The following is a 10,566-nucleotide window of genomic DNA, read 5'->3' on the forward strand; positions in this document are numbered from 1 at the left end:
GCTATAGACAAGCCCTGATGCTGCAATCCTGCTTGTACGATTATGTTAAAAGCATTAAACGTTCACTATGTTTTCTTCCTTGTTCCTGTGTTCCAGTCCAAAAGTTACAGAAATTGCTTTAAAAAACTTCAGAGATAGCTGTGCTCACGCTCTGTGATTCTAGAAAACAATGATCACTTCCAATACCAACTTCTTCTAAGTACTAACACTTCTGATTCATGTTTATGTAAGAAGTCCCTTTCAGCAGCAACAGTGTAATACACCCAGGAAAGAACAAATAACAAAAAAGCCCACTACTGTTAGAGCACGCTGCCAAAGCAGAAATACGCTGCTGCCAAACTCTGGGCACTGCCTTGCAACTTTCTGCTACTTAGCACTGCACATCCCCCTTGAGAGGCGCAAGCCATTTGCTCAGATACACTGTCTTCAAAGCACACAGCTTTACGCCAGCACAAAGAGGCCTTTACAGAGCAAGTGCAGATTTTACAGTTTATTTTACTCAAAACAAAAAGGAAAGAAAATAATTGACAAAGATTTCCAGTTTATTTTTTTTGGCTCAAGCAACGTGGTGGCTCACACAGAACAGCTGTGACCCAAGATGTTTACATCCTTTAACGCTGCAACATTTCACATTGGTTTCTGTCTATTCCAGTGATACTCAGGCACCATCAGGAAGGGCACCATTTACAAGCTAACACGAAGCTATTCCTGAGGAATTATGGAGTAAGCTTATTAACTCTCAAAAAGTTGGTGCTCCATGTATGGTGTGTTTTTCCAGTTAAATCTCAGTTACAATGTTAAACACTATGACGCCAGTCTCCAAACTGAGAAAAACAGTCTTCTGTACCAAAAGGCTTAAGTAGTCACACAGATATTAAGACAAGCAGAAGATTCTTATTTCACACACTCCAAGAATATTGGTATGGTTGATTCTAATGCAAACGAGGTAAAATTAATCCAGAGCTGGTAACAACAAATCACCTCCCCTAGACATGTCACTGCTGTGGATGAGTTACAGCTCAAACACTGCTCAGCAGATGTATCATAGAATCATAGATTACCCCAAGTCAGAAGGGACACAACAGAGATCACTGCATCCAACTCCTGGCTTCACAAAGGACCACCCAAAATTCAACTGACGTCTAGAGTTTCATCCAAATGCTTCTTGAACTCCATCACCTCAGTACTGTGAGCACTGTCCCGGGCAGCCTGCTCCATACCCACTACCCTCTGGTGAAGAACCTTTTCCTAACTCCCAACTTGACCTTCCCCTGGCGCAACTCCAGGCCATTCCCTTGGATTCTGTCACTGCCACCAGAGAGCAGAAATCAGTGCTGTCCCTCTGCTCACCCCCATGAGGTCTCCCCTCAGCCTCCCCTCCTCTGGGCTGAACCAAGGGACCTTTGCCACTTCTCATACACACTGCCCTCTAGATCCTTCACCATCATTGCTGCACTCCTCTGAATGCTCATAGCCTTATCTCCTTCTTATATTGTGGCACCCAAAACTGCACACACTGCTCAAGGTGTAGAAGCTTCAGTACAGCAGATACAGTCTCCTCAGGAATCTCCTGGAAGAAGTCCCATGGGATAAGGGCCATGGAGATAAGAGGGGGCCCTCTGACTTCACAGGACTGACTGCTGTGGCACTGAGAGACTTGCTCTATTAACAACAACTTGCATTTAGTAATATAAGCAAATAAGCATCCCAATCCTATTTCTGTACTTCCACAGTTTAAGTGCCTTTATGCCATAAGAGCCTTAAAAGTAACAGCTGGATAGAAATAAACCTCCCTGGTGAGCTCAAGATTGGCTAAATAGAAGAAATTTCTACCTACTGCCTGACTGTGGTTGTGATCCTTACAAATGCAGACTGCCAACTATGGTAACTAGATGAACAGGAAGTGAAAAATCCAAGCCATGAGTTCTGCATAACTGCCTGGAAATGTTGTTCCACAAATAATATGAATCTAAGGCACAGAAGGAAAAATGTATTTAATTTTGTAATTGGACATTAATTAATTTCAGTCTAAATCCTGTATCAAATCACTATATAGTCCATATTATATATTTATAACCTGTATCCAAGATAAAAATCACATCAAGATAAGAGAAGAATGGCAGTGGAATATAACATCAATAGATGAAATTCTTTTATTCCAGTCTGAAAAAAAAAACCAAAAACCTACTTTATTTTTTTGTATTCAGAAAGCAAAACTTACACTACAAATAGATACAGTAAACAAAGAGAAAACATACACTGAGTAGTATTTTCCAATACTACAGGTAATACAGACACACACGCTTCATATCTATTGCTTCTGGGCATACACAGCTGTCTCACCTTGACTGGCTACATATCACCTGAGTGTGGATTTAGAAACAAAGTGGAACAAAAAATCATCACAGTATCAGACAGATTGCTCAAACACAAACATATCCTTCCAAAACTGTATGAAATTAAAATGACCTTGAGAAAGAAAGCAACAGTGGTAGCATTAAGCCTTTAAATCATTAAAGCACTCGTGAATTAAGTGTTCAGCTATCCTAGAGGCACACAGAGCCATCATCTTAGCTGCCTCACCCCTGATTTTATAGAACTCCTAAAACATTTCCTGTTCTGCACAGAGAGAGTACTAGGCAACATCAGTGTAAACAAAGTGTCACGAGGAACACAGGATAATAAACCAAACAATGTCAATACCAGAACTGTCAGTATTCCTAGCAGTATGGGGTCCACTGTCAAGCTAGCATGCTTAAAAAAAAGAGAAAACTCAAACTCAGTTGGCTAAACTGTAAGAGGGAAAAAGTAGAATGAACAAAAAGCCTTCCTTATTGGCTTATCAGATGTTGTGTGTTTTTCCCCCCTCCATCAAATTTAACTAAATCTAAAGGAAAACACAAAACTGACACTGTACAAGCACACATAGCACTCATTAGCTTCAGATGGTTTGCAATCATCAGCCAAGCCACCTTCCCCATTAGCTGAAAGTACTAAAAGAAAGTACTTATCTAGCTTACAATATTTATAAAGCACTCATATTTATCAAGCTTGTGAATATTTAAAGAAATTCTCACTTTATCTGTTTTAAGTGTAATTGTTCTCCAGTCTGTTTCTTATACAAAAGCGCAGTTTCAATTTGTATTTGGTAATGGGGGGGTAAAAAAAAAATTTAAAAAAAAAAATCAAGAAAAGTTGTTACTTATCATTTCATCTGCCCACATTTTTAATAAATGCATAGATTAATTCTACTTAATTACTTTTATGTGCTTTACTTCCATGCTTAAAATGCTACAGTTCCTGATGAAAAGCTTGCCAAGCTTATCGAGTTACGATAACATCATTAGATGCTCTACTTTTGTAATGTTTTAATTAGACAGTCTGACTGCACAAGCTTGAGATTACATTAACATCCAAAATATTGTTTCTCTCTCTCACTGAATGTAAAAAGATCTAAACTATGGTTTCCTCTTTGGCAAAGACAAAGTGATAGTTTAATATTCAAAAGCAGCCTTTAGGCTATCAGAATCCCCCCTGTGGCGCAAGTGGTAGAAGTGCCGCTCTGCTACACAGAGGCTCGAATCCCGGGGGTTGGACTCGATGATCCCTAAGGTCCCTTCCAACCCGCACGAGACTATGATACTGTGAATACACTTTATAATACCTACCAACAACGCATCTTACGTTGTTTATGATGAATAATCAATGCAGAATACTTTATCTGGAATGGCAACCATCAAGCTAATAGCTTATTTACACAAACAACAATGTAAACTGTCTACTCATAACAGGTACGGGCTGCTGGCATATAAGCTCCGCCATCAAAGACACCAAGAAAAGTTTTACTCTCATGTCAGCTTCTGTTTTTGAGAGCGTGCTGATATGAAGAGCGCAGAAAGCATTCTGACCACAGTTGATTGATTTTTTTCCCCCTCCCTTTCTTCTTCATAGTTCTCTCTCTCTTATGAGTAATATCTGTACAGCAAGCTGGATTTAAGAATTTCAAGGAAAAAAGAGGAGTCCTGAGAAAGCGAAATAGCCAATAGTTCAATTGGCTGCAGGATGTGCATATTTGATGATAATATTGAAATGGTTACATGCAAATAGCTCCTGCAGTCAAAAAATATGGCTGTCAATAAACAACACTGAGCACAGTTACCAAACCATGAGTAAATTATAACACAATGCCCTTCCATTTATTCTGAAAACACTGCAAAACATATGGAAGCAAGAAGAGGAAGTCCATTTTGCTCCATCTAAGCCCAGTATCTAAAATACTGCCTACTGATTAAATGAAAAGAAGCAGCTCCAGGGAAACTAGCAGGAAGCAAAGAGAGCAAAAAGTTTAAAAATCAAGATTTCTCACATTATGTTTCACGTTTAGCTTCTCACATTACTATCACACTTCTTTTAATTCTCTCTAGTAATTGCTATGAATATGATCCTTCAGAAGAAATACATACGTCAGATATTAGTTAGCAAAGTGTGCTGCAGAACTTTTCTTCTCAAAGGTTTAAACTCAAATTAGAACTGAGATTGGATAGGAGGATCTGTTTCTATTTTTTAAACATCTTCCAGAACATTGTAATCACAGAACAACGAATGATGAAATAAAGTCATGGTTGTGGCCTCCTAATGCCCAGTGGTTCAGAAAGCTAATTAATTTTTCATTTTATGTTCTCCTTTCCAATGCAGTTTGTGTAATGCCTCACCAAGGTGAGACCTGCTTTACTGATGAAGACAGAAAGCCTACAGAGCTGAACAAAAAGTATTCAGTTGCAAACCACTGGAAACATTTAAAGAAAGACTACCAGAAATGGGACTTTAAGCAAGAAATTATCTACAGCACTCTGCTAGTCACTGACATTTAATCTAAAAAGAATGAAAACCTATCCCCTCCCTCTTTTGCCAGCATAAAATTGAGGATGTGTAGGAATGAGAAACAGCTTACATTTTCAAGGCATTTTTCAAAGGCTTAATAAGCTGTAGTCATGCAAAACACTCAGACAAATTATGGCTTTTTGACAAATTATGTCACTGTAATGGGTGACAGAACTCTGAAACAGGCTGCCCAGGAGAGATGCACGGCCTGCTTCTCTGGAGATATTCAAAACCCACCTGGACACCTCCCTGTACAACCTAACCCAGAGAACCTGCTTTAGCTGGGGGCTGAAGTAGCTGATCTTCAGAGGTCCCTTCCAGCCCCTACAATTCCATATCATTGTGTTCCTGTGACAATTCTCAAAGTCAAAAACCATGACAAGCCCTTAAATAGGAAAGCACTTAGAATACAGTTTAAAGGGCATCCAGAAATATAAAATTAGTCTCTGAAGACAAAAAAAACCTCACATCGCTGAATGCATAACACAATACCACACAATATTTCACAAAATAAAACGCTTGATTAAATGACAATTTATTGAATTGCAGACCATTGCAAATGTCAAGGAATTTTATTGAAATTTTCTCAAAGAATTTAATGGAGAGTTAACACAAGTAGACTGATTATTTTGACAGTATAACAGCTAAGGCAATGGGACAAGTCTATTCAGATGCATTCTTAGAATAGAGGAAGCCATTCTTCAACCTTGAATTTCTGTTTTGCAAATACTTCTTGCACCATTATATAAAGTTTTCCATTAATTCTGAAAATCCAAGGGATACTCTTGGAAAAAACACAGATTACTATTCAAAAATTGTTCTTCAAATTGAATCTTGTTGTCAAGGAATATATCAGAATTTCAACACCAACTGCACTCATAGCCAAAAAGGTAACAAGTTGGTAAAATAACCCTATGAACAGATAGAAATTAATTCCTTTCTCAACTTTACAGCTTATTCTCTATAAAAATGTCAGCACTGTCCATAAGATACAGTTATTCCTCAGCAGCCCCACTCCATAATTTGGTGTCCTACCTTGCATTAAAACAGAAGTACTTCTCTCACAGTGATCTGCCAGTAAAATACACAGTAAACTGATATAAGATCAAATACCCTCCTACTGTGGGTACTGACAACCATCGTAGCTATCAAAAGTAGCTTGACTGCCTATTACTTGCCACTGTCACTATACTTAGGCAATGCTAAACTTGGGACATGGTGCTGAAATGTCTAACAAGCCCTGTTGTTCCTCAAGACATAGAGAAATAAGAATACTGAAAGGCCATAGGCTTACAGGTATGCATTTCATCTAACCTAAATACTTACCATGCCAACTAAAAAGTTAATTTTTTCCAGTGCGCTGATTGTTGAGAAGTATTTGGATACCAAAAGTGAATTATAATTAATTTACATATATTATAAAATAGCAACTGAGAGTAAGAATAGTGCAGTTCTTCCAAGTGTTTAAAAAGAAGCGATAGAAAAAAGAACCAACAACCAACTCCCAAAAAAAACTACAAAGTGACCACACCGCTCACTGTACTCTTTGAAGGGACAAGGGATGGCAACAGACTCAAGCTGGAAAACTTTCAAAACAAAGGATGTCTTAACTTGGAAGTGTTACATCCACGCACAGGAAACATCCAAAGAACAACATGACCTTTTAATAGCTCTTGCCCAGAATTCTCAGTTATTTTGTTGCCACCTTAAGAAAAAAAAACGTATTGAGTTGTGTACTTCTGGACTAGAATTGCCTCAGCAGACAGCTACAAAGGACATCTAGTGCTCAGCAATCACTCTGAGTTGAATTAACTTGAAGCACACTTCCTGTTATTTCAGCGTGTAGATTACAACGATCCTCCAGACTCCCTGCTCCTGTAAAGCCACTCAAAGTTCTCAGCTCCCCAGAACAAAATAAAGCATCTACCATCAAAAACAGTACGTACATCATAAACTGCTACTGACTTAACAGGTAAAGAAATAAATAAAAAGAAAGAGCACCTCTCTTCAGCATTTCTATCATAACACAAATATATAACACAGCTATTTCACAGAAACTGATATAACAACATTCCCAGCGCAGGCATATCTCACATGGGAAGAAACCAGATTTTCTTAACATTTTTCTACACCCTAAATTAATGGCACTGCCTTTCTTAGCCTCATCACTATTTCTTCAGCAGTATTTTACTTTACAAAGCGTTCAGATAAAGCCAGACTGTGGCAAGTACTCCTTCCCCCTCAACATTCTTTTAGCCGTTTGCTTTGCGTATATGTCAAAGCTATTCCATTTGAAAATGGCTGCAACTTAGAAAAGTCTTTATCATTTTCCATTTAAAAATTGAAAGAAAGTAAAAGCCAGTTAGTATTACTGACATAATGGGGTTTGACTGAGAGGTCTGCAGGCTTCTATCATAGGCATTTTTCTAAAGCAAAACTTTCTCTTACAGATTCAGTAAGAAATTGTCCTGTTTTTTCTATAACAATTAGAAGATTAGAGGATGGAAGATTCTCATGTATTTTGAAAAATTTATAACTGAGCATTATAATACTACTGACAGTCTTAAAGCACACATGGATATTCTGAACATTAGGATCTGAGTCGACAAAAGCAAAGCAAAGTAAAATCCTGCTTGTGTGTGCTTATCAGAAGGAAGCCCTCAGAAATGCAGAGCACAAAACTTAACAAAGGTGTTAAACTAGAAGGCCCAAACCCTTTGTGGACTGAATTCACATGCACTATGGCATCATTTGCTACTGGAATTGAGTAAGTACAATAATTACCTGTAACACCAGAATGGTCTTTAGGTGTTTACAGAATCACGTAGTTCCATTTGTCTTCCTCTTTCCAAAAAGATGAGGTAGGCAGAAGATAATCTAGGGACAGAAAACAGAAGAAATCAGAACCAGGCACTGAAAAAACCTAGAGAGCAGACTGCCTGTTCTATTCAGACAGAACTTCCATTTGTCCCACAGCTCATAACCTGAAAGAAAGGAGATTAAAGTGAGCCACTGAGCAACTGCCACCCGAGTTCCTTCCAAAACTTACATCATGGAATCACAGAATTACCCAGGTTGGAAAAGACCTCAAAGATCATCAAGTCCAACCACAGCCTAACCATAGTACTCTATCAACCCTCTGCTAATATCTCTGAGCACCACAGCTCTTAAACACATCCAGGGATGGTGACTGGATGAGAGTCACCTCCCTGGGGAGCCTATTCCAGTGTTTAACTACCCTTTCTGTAAAGAAGTGTTTCCTAATGTCCGACCTAAACTTACCTTGGCACAACTTGAGGCCATTTTCCCTCATTCTGTCACCAGTGAGAAGAGACTTGCCCTGCTCTCACTGTAAGCACCTTTCAGATACTGGAAGAGAGCAATAAGGTCTCCCCTCAGCCTCCTTCTCCCCAGACTAAACAGCCCCAGCTCCCTTAGCCTCTCCTCGTAGGGCTGATTTTCCAAGCCCTTCACAAGCCTCGCTGCCCTTCTCTGGACCTGCTCCAGTACCTCCATGTCCTTTTTGTACTGAGGTGCCCAAAACAGTACTCAAGGTGAGACATAAACTACACATACAACAAACAGTTCAAAGAAAGAGGGGGAATGAGCATGAAATCTGAATACATAAACTCTCAAGAAACATCACACTACAAGATTATTATTTGTAATAACCTTAGTACATTTTCACTACCTTTGGCAAGCTGTAGCTCCAGGAAGAATCTAGTCTGCCAAGACAGCATGCATCCACCTTTTGAATCAAAGTGACCACAGTCACTCTAAGAAGAAAGCAAGCAGCCCTGTAAGGCACCTGCATGAATAATGCGATATCTAATATCTGACCTTCAGCAGTTTGATCCTTCCTACCCATTACAAGGACCTTCCAGCTGCGAGAACAGCAACATGAACTCACCTGGAGCTCATAACATCATCACTCCTACATGGTTGCATTTGTTAAGGCCACGCACCCAATTAGTACATCTATTTATGAGCACCAGTTGCTTTGTTGGTTATATCTTGAATGGAAGTTTAACAATGATTTTGTTCCCATAGAAAAAATAGCAAACAGTGGATAGCGAGGTTTGCAATTAATGCGTTCCTCTATTTGGCTGTAACAAAAGGAAACCTGATACAGAGGAGGCAAACTTTCACCCTGTCTTCTGTAAAGAAGGCTAAAAAATCTCTCGTTATTGGGTGATGCTTTGCTGTTTACATAATCTCCCTTACAACAACTTGAAACACTGAATTACATCAATATAACACGGAGTATCAGAACCATCAGAGTATGGTCTGTATAAAAGCACAGTTGATCTAAAGTTAAATAACTGGCACAGCTTCATCAATGTACATCATCATTAGCTTGGAAGCACAGCAGTTTAAGGCAAGAATTTTTCAATTTCTGTGGATTTTCTTCTTACTTTATATTCACATTCACTGCCTTCCTAACACAATGCTTTCCATCTATATGCTGCCTGGCTTCAGCAGCGGGCCTGCCCTCACAGAGGAGTGTGTCCCTTAAGTTCAATGATGCTGAGCAGGGGCAGAGGAAAGCGCTGCCTCAGCTGCCATCAGTTTGGTGTGCCCTGCGTCCTGCTGCTCAGCATTGTCCAGCAAGCAGAAAACAGGAAAAGCGTCAAACTGGGAACGTGATGTCCACTATCAGGAATGCATCTCTGAACTTCAAGCTTTGTTGGTTGGTTTTTTTTGTTTGTTTGCTTTGGGTTTGTTTGGAGCTTTTTTTTGCGTGTGTTTTAAAACAACTCTTTTATCTCCGTGCATCTCCCGGAGTCCCACTGTACAAACACCTTTACAAGAACGGAACGGCTGTTCGGGGCAGGATCACTGAACGCGTCTTGTCAGCCGCTTTCCAACGTGACACATCCCACCACACAAAGCGTTTGTCTCCCTAGAAGCTGCCGACGTGACCGCGAGTTGGAGCATTTTATTCCTATCCGCGCTCGTAACAAGACCCGAGCGGCAGCTCTCATTGGAAACGAGACTCGGATTTCAGCGCTGTGTCCGGACAGCGGGAAGTTGTGCTGACAGCCGCTCCGCCCCTATTGATACCAGCCGCTGCTCCCTGCCCGGGGCACAACGAGCCGCCCGCCCGCGCACCGCCACCCGCCTGAGCCGCCCTGCCCCCGCCTCAGCCGGGGAGCCGCCCCCACAGCCCACAGCCCACAGCCCACAACCCTCCTCCTCCTCCTCCTCCTCCTCCCTCAGCCGGCAGCCCCAGCCCCCGCCGCCCTCTCACCTCTCGCAGTCCGGGAAGGGCCAGGAGAGAGAATAGAAACGAAAAAAAACCAAAACCAAATAATAAAATCACAAGAGAAGCCCCGACACCCCCCCACCCTCCCGCTCCGTCCCGGCAGCATCCAGCGCTGCCGCGGTGCCGCTCCTAACGGCTCCTAACGGCTCCCCATGGGCCCCGCCGCCGGCCCCTCCCCGCGGGCGCGCTCCGGCGGCTGCGGCCCCGGGCCCGGCCGCGCACACGAGGGGAGGGGCGGGGCGGGGCGGGGCTTATGGCCGCCGCTACTTCGTGCCTACGGCCCCGCCCCCCGGGGAGCGGGTGGCACGAGCGCCGCCCCAGCCCACGGCCCCACTTCCGGGCTGCTCCCCTCGGCCGCAGCGCGCCCCCTGTCGGCTGGGCGGCGAAGGGCGGCGCCGGTCCGCCTGGGTGCTGTCTTG

The 10,566-nt window shown here is 41.8% G+C and overlaps 1 protein-coding gene across 5 annotated transcripts in view; it reads right to left on the reverse strand.

Moving 5' to 3' along the window:
• Positions 1 to 10,409, reverse strand: part of KLHL5 (kelch like family member 5) — a 46,848-nt gene extending 36,439 nt beyond the window's left edge. The window contains exons 1-2 of one of the 5 annotated variants that reach the window (XM_015862474.3): positions 10,133 to 10,409; positions 7,666 to 7,758 (exon numbers count right to left, since the gene is read on the reverse strand). The gene's annotated coding sequence lies outside the window, so the exon portion shown is untranslated. The remainder of the gene's footprint in view (positions 1 to 7,665; positions 7,759 to 10,132) is intronic. The other 4 variants (XM_085547247.1, XM_085547248.1, XM_015862475.3 and 1 more) reach the window with 4 other exon arrangements.
• Positions 10,410 to 10,566: the final 157 nt, after the last annotated feature.

Source organism: Coturnix japonica, chromosome 4 (genome assembly GCF_054131305.1).
Source record: "Coturnix japonica strain WE chromosome 4, WE-NBRP24, whole genome shotgun sequence".
NCBI lineage: Eukaryota > Metazoa > Chordata > Aves > Galliformes > Phasianidae > Coturnix > Coturnix japonica.